The sequence below is a fragment of the Sebastes umbrosus genome, chromosome 16 (genome assembly GCF_015220745.1).
Source record: "Sebastes umbrosus isolate fSebUmb1 chromosome 16, fSebUmb1.pri, whole genome shotgun sequence".
Lineage (NCBI taxonomy): Eukaryota > Metazoa > Chordata > Actinopteri > Perciformes > Sebastidae > Sebastes > Sebastes umbrosus.
Window position 1 is genome coordinate 10,505,546 of NC_051284.1, and position 5,732 is coordinate 10,511,277.

Sequence of the window (5,732 nt, forward strand, 5' to 3'; positions counted from 1 at the left end):
TTTTTCCACATAGGGTATTTACTTGTGATGGAGTACTTTCAAAGTGTGGTTTTGCTACTAAATTAAGTGACAGATGTGAAGACTTTTTTCCACCATTGCTGTTCAGAGCGAAATGGGACACTGTTCATGGAAAGATAGCTGTTGTACTTTTTACATGGGATTTTTCAATGGCATATGAGCACCACAAACACAATTCTTGTCACCTGCATTGTATTGGAGTGGCAGAGACACTACACTACTTAAGGAAAATACAGTTTTCTGTAATTTGGGTGAACTGAACCCTCTAACATGCATCTCTAATAACACGTGAACCGTTTTATTCTAACTTTGACTCCAGATAAATTGCCAAACTATTGAGATTCATTGCACTTGAGCCCCATTTTAAACACACCAAATACATAGAATATTCTCCAGTTTCATGCTTTCCTGCAGTGTGCCACTCTGCATCACTCTTAGCACAGTGATGTGTTTTTCAGAGCTATCGCAGTAACGTTATACAGGCCTATTTATGAGGAACTGTATGCCTACCAGACAAAAACCCCTGTGTTGCTGCCAAAAAAGACTTACAAGATGATGGGTCAATGACAGCTGTACAACTTGGAAGAAGTTTGGCAAGAAAAACACACCTTTTTGGAGGGTCGACGTCGACATTAGACTCGGCTCTCTTGCTCTCTTGAAGCCAACATATTTTCTGAATAAAGGCCAACATTACTGAAGATGTAAGGAGCAGATAAAGGCCAGGGAAGACTTTATGGGGGCGGTGAGGCCTACAGTACATAGTAGTCTGACAGAAATGCCTGAATTTAACCCGAGTTCACTGTAGCCAACAACAACACACTGTGTGGTCTGTGCCAGGCCAGACTGGCAGCAGGCTGTGTTTAACTTCTGCTACTTGGCTCTGATTGGCTCATTAGCTGTAGTAAAAGACCCATGATTCACACCTAGAGCGGACAGCAGCTATTTTTGAATATTAACGAGCTATTATGGTGTCATATCAATTCTTTTAAAATCTTTTATAGACCTTTTTTCACTAGCTAACATTATGGGTTCTCATTACAGTGAATGTACAGGTGGAACTAATAACATTAATTACGGTTTGGTTCCATGTAAGTGGGCCAGCATCCTGCACACAGGAGCCAATACCAAAAACTCTTGAGAACACCTGAATGGAATACAGCCATTATTAATGTTATTAGTTCATGTACAAGTGTGCTTTTTTCTTACACTGTTTTGACAGCTACAAACATTTTATTTTTGATTCAAGGTGTGCCATGAAGCACAAGCTTGGCCTCTAGCTGCTTGACATAACATGTGTTTCCTAATTTTAATTTTAATTAGTTGAATGCTGTAGGCCTAACTGCAAAAAGATATAGGAAATGAATGCTTTCATGGCTACATAATAGGGCCTTTTCACAGCATCCGTTTTGACATGTCATTGCAGGTGTACACAGATGTGAACACTAACATTAATTATGGCCCCGTCAGGGCTGTATTGTGCTAGGCCAGGGGTCAGCAACCTTTAAATCAAAAGAGCCATTTTAGGAAAAAAAAAAAAATAAATCTGTCTGGAGCCACAAAACATTTGAGCATTGTGATGAAGGTAACACAGTTTATAGTCTAAGTATATAGCATATAAGTCTAATGCAGTGAGGGCCAAAGAGCTAATGTACTACGGAGTGTTAGGGCCACATTGAGGGAAAAAACATCTGAGATTTCCAGAATAAAGTTATAATATTATGAGAAAAAAAGACTTAATATTATGAGAATAAAGTCATAACTTTATGAGAAAAAAATCTTAATATTACGAGAATAAAGTCATAATTTGACGAGAAAAAAAGTTGTACTATTACGAGAATAAAGTCATAACTTCACGGGAAAAAAAGAAAATAACACGTAAAATTACTACTCTATAATATTCTGACTTTATTCTCATAATACTACGGCTTTTTTTCTCGTAAACCTATGACTTTATTCTCGTAATATTCAGACTTTATTCTTTAAATCTCTGATTTATTTTTTTCCCTTAATGTTGCCCTAATACTCCGTCGTACCGTCGTACCAAAGACCTACAACAATGACAAATAAAAATTAAAATGTAAAACAAAAAACAGTTATTCATTTAAAAATCCACAGTGAGCCACTGGAGAGGGGCTTAAGAGCCGCACGTGGCTCCGGAGCCGCAGGTTGCAGACCCCTGTGCTAGGCCTAATGAAAGAAGCTGGGACATGGGTCATCGGGTATGGGGTACAGCACATGCGCAGTGTAACTGGAGCTGCGGCCGTGCGTTGCGATTGGCTCAATTTCGGTGAGTGCAGACCACATTTTATTGTGTTGTACCCCAAAGATATGATAAGTTGATGGCGCGTGACCTCGCCTCTTCCACCCTCCAAGTGGCCTCTGCCAAGGCCGCCTCTAGCTCTTCTGGTGCCTTAGGCACACACATTCGGACACACATCAGATATCACAATGGCTTTAAGACAATATTTTTTATTTCATAAATAACTGTATTTGTTATAATATAATTATCAAAAATATATATTTTTTAATTATTTTGCACTTTTATTAACAAATAAGTGCGGCCGGGCAGATGAAAAAGTGTGAGAAAGAGTTACAGAGGTGAAAAGTGTATTTTTTTTCTTTATTTGTTAATTTGTAACCTCAATGTAGAAAATGAGCCCATCGGCATTTTTTAATTTTTTAATTTAAGTTTTGTTTTTGTTTTTTTTCTCTTAGAAGGCGACCGCCTATATGGCGTATGGCTTAAGCCGGCCCTGTACTCTGCTTTATTATAAGGGGCCACAAAAAGGTTGGGAACCACTGCCTTATAAGTCCTAAGGCCTCAAGAACTTATTTTTATGATATATTTATCATTAAAACATGTAAGACAACCACTATAAAACCCAGCCTCAAGGCTACTTGTGGCTTATATCTCAAACTGATAATGGCTTTGAAAACTGGCAAACTGGTAGTGAAAATATCATTTACCCTTTCCTTTAATTTAGCTGTCATGATAGATTTGATAGTGTAAAAATCGAATATTATAGGCAAATACATTTTTAAACGTTATTCCCCAAAATACATTTTTATTTTCAAATTGAGAGAATCCCAGTATCCTTGCAGGCATTCATTTTCTACATATTATATTCCTGTGTGCTGTCAATCAACAGGCTAAACCAGATACAAAGCAAACTATGTAGCTGCCACATCAAATGTCAGGTGCACAGAGTCCATATGCAAAGAAGGGTTTTCACACATTGTAGGTCCAAAAAACCCAGTTGGGATATCACTGTGTACCCTTGAGCGAGCTACTTTACCAGTGTAAATATTTAGCCAGCTGTATAAATGGGTGTTGTGTAAAACCTGCAAACTGAACTGGCGCTGCAGAGAAAGAGTCGATGCCAAACAGAAAAAGGCTCCACTGAGTAGTGAAAAATACACAGCTGATTGATTTATTGGTTAAAGGGAAAGCCTGATGTATATCAAGGGGAAAGAAATTGCACTTTGGCTGCATACTTTTTCCTCATCCTAACAAAGAAAAAACCAAGGAAGCAACTAAGCTGTGTTGTTGGCTCCCTCTCATGGTGTGTAATATAGCTCTGCTCTTTACGCGCGCACACACACACACACACACACACACACGCACACACACACACACACACACAGTCAACATGTTGAGAAACAATACTCAGCCCCCTCTGGCCTCACCTTCATTACCCAATTACACTAATACACTCACCCTGCTTGTAATGAGTGTGTGGTCTGAACGATAGCCAGCCTTGTTGTGTCTCTTCTCTTACCTCACACTGACACACACACATACGTCTGTCTGTTTGCTTATGGGTGGATTTTCCTCCCTGTGTGGAGACCTTGTCTCAGCGTTCACCAGTAGAGAGCGTCTGGGGCTGAAACATGACACTTTAATGATCTGGAGAGCATCCAAAAAAACGTACGCCCCCACACCTTTTTTTTTCATTCTCTTGCGAAACTTTGGCTGCAATCAACCCTGCAGAATAGACTTGTTTGTGCTGCAGAACAGTAGGGAATTGGCTGAAAAACAGCATCAAGCTGACAGCCAGAGGGTGTCTTCAGGGGGGAGGTGGAGCCCACAGTGGGTGGACACCCACATGAGACATTCCTTGGAGAGAGAGAGAGAGAGAGAGTGAGAGAGAGAGCTGTAAACAAGCATGCTTTGGCCCAGGGGTTCCCAAACGTTTCTGTATTTCTTTATCAGTGACCTGAGAGATTAACAATAAAGTGTAAAGCATGAAACCCAATAAGATGTTTTTAATAGGGATGAAATAATACAAGAATGCAAAGCTTCCCAAAAACATTCATTTTTCAATTGATTTTACCTTTAAAGAGTGAAATAATAGTGAAGTTTCTTCTTTCCTCAAAGTCTCCCAGCCCTTGGGCGGTGTTTACACTGCAGGTAAAAATGGCCCAAATATGGATTTTCTCCTGTAGAACTGACACACATCCTCGTTTTTTTTTGTTTTTTTTTAAAGAATTCAGATAAAAACTGGTACATACCTGATTTGCGACGATGAAACTTCAGTTTGAATAGCTACATCAAAATTCATGTAACTTTTATGTCACTCCAGTGCATTTTACATCAATGATGCTTTAGGAATGATGGACAGGTGCAATAGGCTTTTTCTCGACTGAAGAGATTTTGACATGTTATAGAAGAAAACCACAGGTGTAACTAATAAAATTAATGTTTCAGTGTCCAGATCAGTTGAATGTGGCATCAATGTCAAGCCAAAGATGAGAGCCTTTAAACTAACTGTAAAGAATTTTGATAATACTTTTCAACTGTCCAACTTACTCTCGTGTTCTTCCTCAGGTGATGTAGTTGGCCCTTTGTCATCGCCATGACAACAAGATGCAGTTAAAAGCTTTGGAAACAAGTAAGTTGTACCCAATATTGAGAATATTTTTGTTAAACTGTTGTTTCCAAGTTCAAGAAAGAACCTTCAAAGAACTTAAAGACTCTAGAAAAAGGGTGTTTATGAGCCGCTAGAGTGAGAGAGACAACGTACATGTACATGATGACTTAGTTCGAAGTAGCCTCGTTGTCACTTGTACACGCATTAAAGGAACAGTGTGTAACATTTCGGGGAATCTATTAGCAGAAATGGAATATTTTCATCGAAATGTTTTCATTCGTGTATAATCACCTCAAATTAGGAATCGTTTTCGTTAGCTTAGACTGAGCCCTTCATATATACGTAGGGAGCAGGTCCTCTTCACGGAGTCCGCCATGTTTCTACAGTAGCACAGAACGAGCAAGAGCCTTTTGCATTTTTTTTTACATTACACAGAGACCACTGTAGTTCTCTGACACGCTCGTGAAACTGCAGTAACGTGGTACTGACAGCCGCCGTCAGACTTCTGTTGCTCCTAAAGAAATTAGTGTTATTATGGTAAAGATGTTACCTCAGTCTTGGAAAGGGAGGAGTGAGCGGAGGGGTACTCGGTTGGTTGCAATCTGCAACCACCCCACGAGATGTCATCAAAGCCTACACACTGTCCCTTTAAAATCTTGGATGTTAGGTCTTTCAACATTCTTTAAATTTGAGGGGGATCTTACTGCGATCGATAAAGTATATTGGTATGGGCTATGAATAGTAATTGAAAAACATGTAAGCAGTAAATAGAACTGAGGGCCAAAGTGAAGTCACTCATAGTAAACGACAAGACTGTCTTTTGTTTTTGTATAAGTGTTTTGA